This window comes from Bos javanicus, chromosome 6 (assembly GCF_032452875.1).
Source record: "Bos javanicus breed banteng chromosome 6, ARS-OSU_banteng_1.0, whole genome shotgun sequence".
NCBI lineage: Eukaryota > Metazoa > Chordata > Mammalia > Artiodactyla > Bovidae > Bos > Bos javanicus.
In genome coordinates this window covers 35,046,240-35,060,529 of record NC_083873.1, presented here as the reverse complement: position 1 = coordinate 35,060,529, position 14,290 = coordinate 35,046,240, and the positions used below count along the sequence as shown (strand labels likewise).

Below are 14,290 nucleotides of genomic sequence, written 5' to 3'. Positions count from 1 at the left end.
TTGATATTTTTACTCACTGAATTGCTGCTGAATATATAAGTACATATTGTATGATACATACCAGATTTTAAGGAGTGCTTATATAATCTAGGTGATGAGATGAGAAGTGTTTGTATACTTTGTTTACTTAAATATGAAATTAATTTAAAAGTGTGTTACTTGGGGGGATGCTAAAAGAGTCAGTTTACAGGAACAACTGATTTAAGTATAGCATTAAGCATCGCAGCATCTATTAGCCTGCCTTTCCTGAGGCTCTGCAGTTTGCACAGTGGGAAAGTCTGACACCTACTGGAGTAGAGTTTACAATATCCCTGAAAACATTCAAGTCACAGGATGGGGAAAAGAAACAACAATAAAATAAAATTAGGAAAATAAAACAAATGTATGAAAAAAAAGTTTAAGGTACCTTTAATGATTGCTGCTTATAAAAATGCGTATGTTATGCATATCTAATTCAATGTACCTCTTAAAAATGTTCTATTATTGGCTTTAAAACTTGAAAAATAGGGGTGGTCCAAAAGGCAAACTCCATGCACATCCTGGGAAGGGGGCACCCTCAGCTCATTCTCCTAAAATTTTACACTGAAAATTACTATTATTATTATTATTGTATATACACAATAATTTGTGACTCTGAGCATATGTCATTAAAAACTCAATTATATTCACTACATTGTGCCCACCATGGAAGGCAAATCAGTGGTGCCTGACAAAAGACTTTCATTGCAAAGGATGGTATATAAAAGGTTTTTTTTTTTCTTAAAACCTAAGTTAACCAGAAAATTCAAGTATCAGAAATTTCCCATCATCTGAGATTTTCATGATTGCCTCTCAAGATCTGTTTCAAATATTTCTATGATTCTTTTATAAAACTAATACTTCTATCCCAGTTTAAATATTATACAGACTTTAGAAAACGGATGGGCTATATAAAGGTATTACACTAAAATAAAATGAACCACAATTTTTAAAATTTGAAAATAGTCATTTTCTTAACGAGATTATTATCAAGATGGACTTATCTTTTGGACTAACTGCCAAAACTAAATATAAAATGTCTAATGCTTTATTTGTGTGTGATTTACATAATAAGAATCTTTTCACTAAATGTAAATGCTTACTTCCAAGTTCTATTAATATTTCTTTCACATTATATATTTCCTTTGGACTACTTTCTCTTTTGTAACTGGTGCACTACCTATAAATCCTATACAGTCTATGAAATTCTCCAGGTCAGAATACTGGAGTGGGTAGTCTTTACTTTCTCCAGGGGTCTTCCCAACACAGGGATGGAACCCAGGTCTCCTGCATTGCAGACGGATTCTTTACTAGCTGAGCCACAAGGGAAGCCCAATGAAAATAAAGATTCCTATAAAGATTACATAACATTTGGGAAGTATTTAGGTTCATGTCTTCTTGGGACTATAGAGACATCTGGAATATATTTCTTCTGAGAGCTAAACTTCATCATGTGCATTGAACCGCAACAATAATAATCTTCTGTATTGACCTGATATACATAAGCATTTACGGTTAAGATGAATTTATCAGGTCATTAGAGAAGAAAAAGGAGCGATCTCTACTAGTGTGAGGCAGAAAACAAAGTGGGAGATTTATACATACATATATACAGCTATATATATATATATAGAAGTCACTCAGTCGTGTCCGACTCTCTGTGACCCCATGGACTATATATATAGCCCACCAGGCTCCTCCGTCCATGGGATTCTCCAGGCAGGAATACTGGAGTGGGGTTGCCATGTCCTTCTCCAGGGGATCTTCCCGACCCAGGGATAGAACCCGGGTCTCCCACATTGTGGGGCAGATGCTTTACCCTCTGAGCCACCTATATAGGTATCTATCTATTCCCTTCATAAAAATATCCTATTGAACTCTCTGAATCATGTAGTCGTTAGCAGCAGCAGCAACTGTTTTAAATATATTAAGTCATTTAATCTCACAACAATTTGTGAGGTAGGTAACATTATTAAATTTATTGTAAATACACAGTCTCCCCAAGTACAAAACCTTATCCAACTTCCAAGAGAAAATTACATACCATTGGCTAGTTTATGGTGGGAATTTTGCTGATTGACTTTGATTTCTAGTGTATAGTCTCAGGAATTGGTATTTTCATGGTATTGTGTCAATTCAAATCACAGGGTATGAATATAAACATTTAAACATTGTCTTCTATGAACAGGATGACAAGCAATTTATTAATCTGAATTTTAAGGACTAGTATAAATACATTACATTAATCTTTTTAGATCGGTGTTTTCTATTTCTTAAGAAAAATACTTGTCATGGTCATTATTTAAACAAATCCTTTGTTGCTTCAGTCCACTCTCAATTCAGGATAAGAATGGATGTGTGTGGGCCATGGTTTGGTCAGTGTGCACAGCAAACGGCAGTGACCAACTCATGGAATTTTTAATTTAGTGTTTTCACTGGCTCCTTGGAATACTGGATTTCTAAAATGTTTCAAAATAGAACGATTGTTTATTTACAGTGCTTTTCTGAGTTCATTAACCACAAGACTTCAAGTTTTCTGAATAAAAATAGAATCTTCTTCTATCATTACTTTTTTAAGTTCTAAATAGCCAAAGATGTCTGCTTTTCCCTCAAACAAATCTTTTACCTATTAACTTGGAAAATCCGAAGGATCAATACAAGCCCTTCTCAGTACATGTTGCTACACAAAAGCAAGTGTTATTACCCTTAAAGAGAATCCCAAATGCAGTCTGCTGTTTGGAGGGTTAGGACCCCACGGAAAGCTCAACACTTCAAAGAAACTGCTCTCTGTTTGCCATAATCAGTCTGGAAAGGTACAAAAGAGGTCTAGATTTAAGCAAAATGCTTGTCTGGGATCATTACATTGCTTTTAAACTTGCCTGTCACCATTTCACCATGCTGAATTTTATATTTTAAAACTTATATTTTCAAATTATTCGGTTTTAAAATTATATTTACATATTTAATATCCCTTAATGAGCTTATTTCATTGGTAGCATAAACCTAATTATGAGTCACACACCAGGGACTCTTTGGCTGTGGATAGTTCTCCCAATTTACACTGGATCAAAGATTGCTGGGCCATGAGCAATCTACTGATCTGCTTTTTTGCCTACTACACTATTTTAGTCATGAAATGGTTTTACTATTTAGAGTTTTAAACAATCACTTGCAGGTGATGCTGATTCACTCTCATGAACAATATCTAATATCCATCTTTCTATCATCTTTTTTTTCCCCAAAACCCAGGTTACATAGTGACAGTGGTACTTTTTTCCTGCCTCATACTGTCCCCTCCATAATCATTCAGCCAATGCTTACATGACAGACAGTTTAACTGGGCTTCAGCTGAAGTTAATCATTCCCTGTAATTAGGATAATCAGTGGATTTGCATGAAAAATCTATTTTTAAAATATCCTTTTATTGTAGTCTTTAATTTTTAAATTTTTGTTACCTGTTTTTGGCAGTTCTTTGTTTCACATTATTTTTCCAAGTATCACCACACTTGAACAAAATTTGCTAACGTGTCTTTTTATGTCTTTACAGAACTGAATTGTCAAACTTCTCATTCAAAAGAACCTTGCAGAATAAGCTGTATAATGCTCAATTTTTCTGCCTTAGACAGATGAATGACTGAGTCAGCTTTATTTGTAAAAGACCTAAATATTTCAAAGCAGATATTTAGTGACTCTGGGGAAAAATGTGTTCCTTCTTTGGTTTTTAACGTTTAGGTTGATTGTTGTATTATTTTAATAATAATTATTATTATTATTATTTTAAGGAGCATAGATTTCTTATATTCTAGTGATTTTGTGACATACATCTCATACTGATTTGAACTCATTTGTTGCTGTTTAGTTGCTCAGTTGTGTCCAACTCTTTGCAACCCCATGGACTGCAGCACGCCAGGCTTCCCTGTCCTTCACTATCTCCTGGAGTTTGCTCAAACTCATGTCTGTTGAGTCAGTGATGCCATCCAACCGTCTCATCTTTTGTCCTCTCCTTCTCCTCCTGCTCTCAATCTTTCCCAGCACCAGGGTTTTTTCCAATGAGTTGGCTCTTTGCACCAGGTGGCCAAAGTACTGGAGCTTCAGCATCATTCCTTCCAATGAATATTCAGGGTTGATTTCCTTTGGGGTTGACCGGTTTGATCTCCTTCAATCCAAAGAACTCTCAAGCATCTCAGAAGCATCAATTCTTTGGCACTCAGCCTTCTTTATGGTCCAAATCTCATATCTGTACATGACTACCAGAAAAACTTTGATTCTACAGACTTCTGTTGGCACAGTGATGTCTCTGCTTTTTAATATGCTGTCTAGGTTTGTCATAGCTTTCCTTCCAGGAGCAACCATCTCCTAATTTCGTGGCTGCTGTCACTGTCCACAGTGATTTTGAAGCTCAAGAAAATAAAGTCTGTCACTGTTTCCACTTTTTCACCATCTATTCGCCATGAAGTGATGAGAGCAGATGCCATGATCTTAGTTTTTTGAATGTTGATTTTAAGCCAGATTTTTCACTGTCCTTTTTCACCCTCATCAAGAGGCTCTTTTGTTCATTTGACGTTACAGTCATGAGCTTTGCTACTATACTTTGTAAATCATTCTGCCTCTACCTTCAAGAAACATAGTCTCAGTTACAAGTGAGCAGGAATATGTATCTTATTATATTTATATATAGGGAAAAATGATAGAAATAGAAACCTAAGAATGAAAAAAATCATATAATCCAATCATTCAATTAATCTATAGTTATTAAGTGGAGAAGGCAATGGCACCCCACTCCAGTACTCTTGCCTGGAAAATCCCATGGGTGGAGGAGCCTGGTAGGCTGCAGTCCATGGGGTCATGAAGAGTCCACGACATGACTGAGCGACTTCACTTTCATTTTTCACTTTCATGCATTGGAGAAGGAAATGGCAACCCACTCCAGTGTTCTTGCCTGGAGAGTCCCAGGGATGGGGGAGCCTGGTGGGCTGCCGTCTATGGGGTCGCACAGAGTTGGACACAACTAAAGTGACTTAGCATAGCACAGTTATTAAGAACTTTCTTACAGTTTAGTATAGGATCTCTCTTATAATAAAATAACTGGTATTACAACCAGAAATGAGGCTGATTTTTGTTTTCCCAAATGGTATCTATATATTCCAGTCTCATTCTGTTAAAAATTAGAAAAATAATTTTTCAGATATTACAAGCACATAAAAACATTTTCCAGACTTCTGCCTATAGCAACTAAGTTTCATCCATTTACATTAGATAATTTTCTTTCTCATATGATTTAATAAATTATTTTTATAAAATTGCAAATAATTTTTTTGTGTCTATACTCATTTAACTGTTAACATTTAACTCTCTCTCCATTCCCCTACAACTTAATTTGTAACATTAATATATATCTTCAATTTAAGATTCCTTGAGGTGTGGGATATCTTTAAATATAATTTTGGATGGCTTCTGCCAGAATGTCAACTAAAAATAGGTACTTTAATAAGGGCCATTTTTGTCTGATCATTGCATTTTTGGCAAATGACCTACTTTAATGTTGTTACAGTTTCTCAGCCTCCTTGGAGAATGGTCAAGTCATATTCCTCTATTATCTTATATGTTGAAGAGAGTAAGCATACATGCATGGATAGAAACAAAGTTTTTTAGAAATGGGCTTGAGAAAAGTTATAGGTACAATATGGTCTAATTGATAAGACATGGGTCAGCATAGCAATTCAACTGAATCTTTCTGTAAGGCAGGATTTATTTTTATGTTATTCTTAAAGCATACTTAAAATTGTGTGATATTTGATAAAAAATCGATTTATTTTTTAGTTTTATGTAAGAAAAGAGCATCACATGGTATTATTTCTGTAATTTGCTTGCATCACACAAGTTTAAGTATTGATGAATAAATCTATGTGTAAATATTTCAGAATGTATTTCACCATTCTGTGGTAAATGGACATTGAAACTACTTTTAAGCTTTGATAATTATGAATAATACGGCTATAAATACTCAGATACATGATTCCTGGCACATATGTGCCATGGTTTCTCTAAAGTATATATCTAACCACTGGATCAGAGGATTCAAAGTTCATTTTTACATGATATTAACACATTGGTTTTCAAAGTGGTTGTGCCACTTTATAATTCCACCAATAGTATGTATGAGAATCCAATTCTCTATCTCCTCTGAACACATGAGACTGTCAAATCCTCAATGTTTGCTTTTTGGAGGTATAAAGCATTATTCCATTATGATCTTAATTTGCATTTTCTTGATGTTGACAAGACTGACCTTTTTACATGTATAATAAACATTAGTATTTCTTTGTATAAAATGTTTGTTCAAGTAGTTTATCCATTTTTCAGTGTTCTATTTTTTGTCTTTATACTACTTATTGGTAGGAATTTGTTATATTTTTTGGATGTTATTTTTTTTTTTGTCTTTGCCAAATATTTTCTTCTAATCCACAGTCTCTCTTTTTAGATTACTTCTGGTGCTTTCACACGAGTAGAAATTTTAAATTTTTATATATTTAAGTATTTTAGTTAGTACAAAGAAAAACAAGAGGGTTGTTTTTGTACTTTAACCTTATATGTTACAAGATGGCTAAATTCACTCATTACCTCCAGAATTTTTTTGTAAACACATCACAATCTTCCACATAAAACATGTTTTCTGCAGGTAAATATAATTTACTTATTTTCAGTCTATGTGTCTTTCTCTTTCTTATCTTATTATATTAGAAGAGGTTCCCAAGTAGTGAAGATATTTGTCTATGCTTTCAAGAGGTTTAGAGTTTTGGCTCTTCCTTTGAGAGCTTTAACCTGTTATTTGGTTAATTTTCATATCTGGTTTAAGATAGCAGTTCAACTTCATTTGTTGACATGTGGCTATCCATTTGTCTGGTCTTGAAAAGAGTATTCTTTTCTCCTTTAAAGTGCTCAGCACTCTTGACAAAAATCAACAGAATATAAATGTAAAGGTTTATTTCTGGACTCTAACTTCGATCCATTGATCTCTATCTATATCCTATTAATTAAGCTAAATGCAAGTCTTAGTTAATGTAGTTTTGTAGTGTGCTTTGAAATTGGATAGGGTAAGTACAGAGTGCTCTATTCCCCCCCCACCCCCCGCCCCCAGTATGCTTTGGCTATCCTGAGTTACTTGCATTTCCCATATGAATTTTAAGCTTTAAATTTCTGCAAAAAAGCCAGCTGGGATTTTGACCAAGATTGTGTTTAAGAGACAGGATGGCAATACTCACCAAATTGATCTAACAATGTTAAGTTTTCTAATTGGTAAACACTTTTCATTTATTTAGGTCACCTTTAAGTTCTTTCCATGATATTTTGTACTTTTTGTAATTCCTTTGTTAAATGTTTCATGAGGTTATGATTATTTTGATACTAATGTGAATGGAATTGCTCTCAGTTTTATTTTTTGAATAGTTTCTAATGCATAGAAACAAAACTATTTCTCATATATTGCAACCTTGCTATATTTGCATATTAGCTCTAGTAGTGTTTTAGTGGACTCAGAATTTCCTACATGCAAGAAATATGCAAATATAAGTTTTACTTCTTCCTTTTTAGTATGGATCCATTTTTTTTTTACTCTTCCCCAGTTACCCTGAATAAAACCTCCAGTAAAATGTTAAAAGTTCCATCTTAATGGCTCACTGTCATTTCCTTTAAGAGCCTCATATAAGTGCTTAGCCGTAAGTCCAAACTTGGGAATCCCAATATGACAAAACCCAGCTATTCCCCGGAATCCACACAATATCCATCTGGTAGTGAGAACAGCTACTCTAGGTAATACTTTCCTTCTATTTGCAGTAAATCTGTTTGCCCTTTTGATAATTCAAATCGTATGTATCTTAAAACTGGTTGAAAATGTATGCTTTTATATTCCTGGTCTACCAAAAAGTTTAAAGTGAGGATTATATTTTGGTCTGAAGCTTCCTTAATTTTACTAGCAATTAGTATATCATCCACATATTGGATTAAAACTCCATTAATTGGAGATCCCTGAATTTCTTGGCTAAGGCTTCCCCCAAAATAGGCGGCAGCAGGGAGGGGCATGCTAAAATCCTTGTGGCAATACCATCCAAAAAATATTGCTTTATATTAGTCTCTGGATCAACCCATTCATAGGCAATCAATTCTTGGGACTCAGGGATATGTAGTAAAAAGCATCTTTTAAATCCAGAACTATAAACCAGCAGTAGGCTCTAGATAAAGTTGTTCACAAAGCATATGCATTTGGCACCACAGGATATATATCCTCTATAGTTTGGTTAATGGCTTTCAAATGTACAAAAATGATAATCTCTGATCCTTAGCTTTTGTTATTTATTTATTGGCCATGTCACATGGCTTGTAGGCTTTTAGTTCCCTGACCAGGTATTGAACCTGAAAAACAGGGCTTCCCTTGTAGCTCAGCTGGTAAAGAATCCATTTGCAGTGCAGGAGACCTGGGTTCTATCCCTGGGTTGGGAAGATCCCCTGGAGAAGGGAAAGGCTATCCACTCCAGTATTCTAGCCTGGAGAATTCCATGGATCGCAAAGAGTTGGACATGACTCAACGACTTTCACTTTCACTTTCTTTCACAGATCATAGCAGTGAAAGCCTGGAATCCTAACCAGAAGCCCGCTAGGGATCCTTCTCTGAGTTTTTGTACAAGCAGGATTGGAGGGTTATGTGGGGGTTAAGAAAGTCAGATTACTTTACATATAAGAAATGGGGCTATCAAAGGCTTTATACTTTCCTCCACATGCTTCTTTTAAAGGGTATTTCTTTGAATTTGGAGTCCTGGCACCTGGAGGAATTTTTACTACTATTGGGTCAGCCGTCTTAGTTCTTACTGCCCTCCTGTCATCCCAAACATCTAGACTTTCCTTCCTGAAATTTTTCAGGTTGGTGTTTTTCTCCCTATTAGAACAGTTTGGAGAGTTTCATCTTTTTAGGATCATCTCAGTAGGACAGCATTTTATTTATCAAATTATATGAGCTTCCCTGGTAGCTCTGTTGGTAAAGAATCTGCCTGCAATGCAGGAGTCCTGGGTTCAGTCCTTGGATCGGGAAGATCCCCTGGAGGAGGGAATGGCAAACCAGTCAAGTATTCTTGCCTGGAAAATCTCATGGACAGAGGAGCTTGGTGGGTTATAGCCCATGGGGTCACAAGAGTCAGACACGACTTAGGGACTAAACCACTACCATCATAGATCAAAAGTAGAAAACAGTGAGTGACATATACAAATCCCCTGGGGTAGACCTTGGTCATCCAGACCTGTGGGAACTTGTCTCGAGGGATATTGCCCTGCCTGAGGCAGAGGAGCCCCTGGACTAAATTATGTACTCTGGTGAGTACAGGGAAGGGAGACCAATCCCTTTTGATGATCCAGAAAGAAGGGTACAAGGTCAGAGCTGGACGTGCAGCTCTAGGATGGTTGGTGAAAACCTCAGGGGAACTTGCAGAGATTCCTCCCTTCATATAGGGAGAGAGCTACTGGAAACTCCACAGGAGGAGTCAAGGCCATCATTAGGCTCTGACTCAGGCAAGACAGGCATTTTCTGAAGGTTTTCCCTCTGAATCAGAATTTCACATCTCTTTTGCAAATCCTTGAAGTGAAGTGAAGTGAAGTGAATGAAAGTCCCTCAGTCGTGTCCGACTCTTTGCAACCCCATAGACTGTACCTGCCATGGTCCTCCGTCCATGGGATTCTCCATGCAAGAATACTGGAATGGGTTGCCATTTCCTTCTTCTTCTATAAATACCCAGTTTGGTTTTGCTGCTGAAAAATGTATTTAATAACTTGGAAAAATCAGTTGAAGTGAAATATGTGACCCCATTGCTTGCACATGCCTATTCTTAATCTGAGGAAAGTGGATAACCACAGTGCAAGGCAGAGATGATGGTGTAACAGCCAGGAGTCCTCCATCACTGGAGGAAAAATAAGCCCTTTAGTGAAACTGAGCTCTGCAGTTCGCTGATAAGATTTCCTCCATAGTAGTGCTCAAAATAGTTTGCTTGTTAGCTAGCAAAAATACCAAGAGCCTAGAAAGGCCTTTCCTCACATTCATGGGGTGGGTCACGTGTCAACCAGCAGAAACTCAAGGTCTGGGTGATGCAACGTTGGCTGTACCCTTGAGTTTACAGGAGATGAAGGAAGGCACCAATCTGGGGTTCAAAGCACACTTTTTCCTTTATAGGAAGTACCTGAGCACTGTAGAGCCCTGCCCTCCTCACCATCTCTTCACCTTAATGCTGGTTCTGAGGGTTAGCCCACCCCTCCAAGAATGAAGGTTTAGAAAGAGAGAGAGAGAGCACCTGTGTGGGCACGCAACCCCTACATCAAAGCTCGGTCATTATCCTAAGTTTTAAACCCAAGAGCTGGGAATGGATTGCAAATGGATTGTTACTCCCCTCAAAAAGAAGAAGGAAATGAAACAGCCTCAATAGGCATGAGAGAGAAAGTAAGAACCTTAGGATTTAGAAACCAGTTTCTAGTTTTGTTTGGTTTCTGGAAAGAAACAAGCCAACGTAGCAGTGACTTGGCTATATGAAGTCCCCGAGACACCACTGAAGAGAATAACAATCTCAAAAATGACCAGCTCAGATGTGAGGACTCATTCAGGGAACACTGGAAAGCTTTCCATTAGAGATGGTTGTCAGAAGTATAGCCCAGGCTCTGCCTCACTCACCACCTTGAAAGCTTACCTGATGAGGAGGGTAGAAGAGGTGACCATATCACCCTGAAGAAAGTGAAGTGAGGAGGCTGCCTGAGATTCAAAGCTGAATTTGACAGAGGATACAAGTTGAGACAGTGAAGGCCAGGGAAGCCTGGGATGCTGCAGTGCATGGGGTTGCAAAGAGTTGGACACAACTGAACAACTAAACAGTTCGAAATAATCAAGTGCTCACTTCTTCCAGAGCATGTTGGGGTTTAATCTTCCTAGTAGAAAATCAAAGCATTTTACCTCCCCAGCAGAGACCACAGACAAGCGAATCAAGACATCTGGGCAATTTCCAGATAGAAAGCATTCACCTCAAAGCTGCCTCCACATTCTAGCCCGTGGCATTGAGCACCACCACCAATGTTTGTTCCTACTGGCAGTTTCCTTTCTTACACACATATGTTGTTGTTTGTCACTGAAGTATGTCTGATGTTTTGCAACTCCCAAGACCATAGCCCTCCAGACTCCTCTGTCCATGGGATTTTTCAGGCAAGAATACTGTAGTGCATAGCCATTTCCTTCTCCAGGGCATCTTCCTGACCCAGGGATGGAATCTGTGTTTACTGCATTGGCAGGCTGATTCTCTACTGCTCAGCCACCAGGGAAGCCCTGCATACATATACACACACACCCTTAAAAGCAGTTTAATGCCTGCTAGCTTGGCTCATACAAAAGAAGGTTAAAATTCTCAGTGAAGAAAAAGCAAAATGTATTCAATTGTATAAAGGCTTCTTCCCTTTCAACAAACAGGGATAAAGCAAATTTCCTCCCATTTTTCCTCTTTTACAAAGGAAGTCTAATTGTAAGCTGCTGCTGCTAAGTCGCTTCAGTCGTGTCCGACTCTGTGTGACGCCACAGATGGCAGCCCACCAGGATCCCCCGTCCCTGGGATTCTCCAGGCAAGAACACTGGAGTGGGTTGCCATTTCCTTCTCCAATGCATGAAAGTGGAAAGTCAAAGTGAAGACACTCAGTCGTGTCCAACTCCTAGCGACCTCATGGACTGCAGCCTACCAGGCTCCTCCATCCATGGGATTTTCCAGGCAAGAGTACTGGAGTGGGGTGCCCAAGAGAGTGTTATAATTCAAAGACCATTCTCTGGCATTTTCCTCCAACTCCAGCTGATATTAGAGATATGCTGTGTAACAAAAGAAAGCCATTTGTTGTTGTTGTTGTTTTTCATAACTTCAGTATACCATAAATATAGCAGGAAGTTTTATATAGAAATTGCAAGAACATGTTACCATTTAAAGAATAAAAGCACATAATTGAAAGAGCCATGTTATAAGAAAGGACAGGTACAAACTTACTGATAGAGTTCTGTAACCAGATGATTCTTAGATATCTCCATTAAAAAGTGTCTCCATCTTTGAGATAATTTAGCCTTCTAGACCAGCCACTCTTAGATGTGTTTAATACTACTTAACTGCTATTTTCAATGAGCTTACTAAGCATCCTCTTAAAGTTTTATTTGTGTTTTGGAAGGTTTTTTTTTTTGCTTTGTTTTATACCTGGCTAAATGTAGGCCAAGTTGACTATCATATTTATTATTTAAACTGCAAATAATTATACAAAATTCTTTTTTCCTGTTACTACTTTAACTATCTCAACCTTCCTTAAATTCCTATTTGTCTAATAACTGTCTCACCTGTTTTAATCTCTTTCGTTAACTCACTCTAAAGTTACATGGGTGTCTTATTTCATGCTGACCAACTTGGAAATAGATGATTTTTCTTCTAGCTCCCATTTTACTAATTTTACTTCATGTATTTCCCATTTATTTTTCCTATGCTTACTCCTTAGGCTGATTGGTATGATCACATACTTCTTTTCTTTTCCCATTAAATTTGCAAGTAAATGGTTGAGGTACCCCATTTTGGAAGTTTCCCCCCTATACCTCAGAAGACCAGAGGGAAATGATACCAAGGAGGTGTCTTAGGTGCAAAATTCCTCTAACCCAGGCACAGACTTTGTTCTTCTGGAGTGGGCAGTTTTCCTGATTTACATTCCCTCATTTCTTCTTTATGCTCTCACACAACAGAGTAATCAGGGCTGGTTCCATTAAGAACACACATCTATACCTCCAGGCAATCATATAGGCATGAGTGAAAGACCAACCCCAGCGGAAAGCAAAATTTCTAGTCAGAGAGCGATGTCTTCTCCTGAATCAGAGGACCCTCATTAATATCAGATGTAAGGACTTCTTACGGGTCCAGTGGGTAAGACACTATCTTCCAATGCAGAGGATGCAGGTTTGATCCCTGGTCAGGGAAGACTCCACATGCCTTCTGGCAACTAAGCCCTTTTGCCAGAATTACTGAGCCTGCACTCTAAAGCCTGTGAGCTGCAAGGGAGACAGGACACAGCCAAAATTAAATAGATAAATAAAAAAAAAAATTTTATATTTCAAATTTAATACTTTTCTGCAGTCATTCCAAGAGCCAATGGCTATTAACCAAGCCTAACAAAATAGACACAGACAAGCATGGACAAAGAAATCCAAAAGCCTGGGACCCAATCCTTTGAGTACCTCAGCAGCTGTAAGCTTTTATTCCCACCCTACCTTGTGGAAGTGTTTGTCCCTCCATCCTGTCCAGCTCTGTGGACTGTAACTCATTAGGCTCCTCTAATCCAGGCCAGAATACTGGAGTGGGTTTTCATTCTCTTCTCCAGGGGATCTTCCCGACCCATGGATTGAACCACGGTCTCCTGAATGGCAGGCAGATTCTTTACTGTCTGAGCCACCAGGGAAGCCACACCACCCTCGCTTAGGGTAGGAATCTAACAATCCTGAGAAGGTTTCAGTACAATTTCAGCACAGGCACTTTTTAACAAGGTTACTCACCCGAAAGACGTGTGATCCTGGAGCAGTTTCTTCTCTCAAAAGTGAAAGCAGCACCAAGGAGCCTGGAGAGCAGCAGCAGGATACGGGAACGTGACTGCTGACCCCTAGACAAGTTTGGTCTGGATGGCCACTTAGGGTCAGTGGCAAGGGTCCACGTGCTGCCAGGGGCCACAGTGCCCCTGGTGTCTTTGGCAGACAGTCACAAGATTTCTGTCCCTTAGTGTCACCAAAATCTTTACCTAGCAAGGGCTCCCTGCCCACTGCACACAGAAGCCAATACCAAGGTACCAGCTTTTGAGAAGATAGAAGTGTATTGCAAGGTTGACTGGCTGTCTCTTGCATCCAGGGCTCAGGATGAAATTTGGGGGGATTAGGGAAATTTTAAACTTGGAACCTTATTGGCTAGTCTTGAACCTGATTGGGTTAGTCCATATAAGCTCTCCCTGCTTCTGGAAGCCAGATTTTCCTGATTGAAGAACTCATTTCTTGAAAGCCTCAAGTAGCAACATTTCTGTCCTATTGAGTTCCACAAACCAAAGATTCTTGATCCTGCAGTTATTCTGGAGATAAGGATTCCTGTCTTGCACATGCCCAGTGCTGTCTCTGTGAAATAACTCAAGGTTTCATTAACCAACAGTCTACTCAAGGACGCAAGACCCCTTTAAGCTGGTGCTATTTCCATTTGATTAATCG

General features: G+C 38.2%; 1 protein-coding gene across 2 annotated transcripts in view; it reads left to right on the top strand.

Annotated features, from left to right (window-relative positions):
- Nucleotides 1-14,290, top strand: part of MMRN1 (multimerin 1) — a 93,615-nt gene that overhangs the window by 27,811 nt on the left and 51,514 nt on the right. The gene's annotated exons all lie outside the window — the stretch shown is intronic.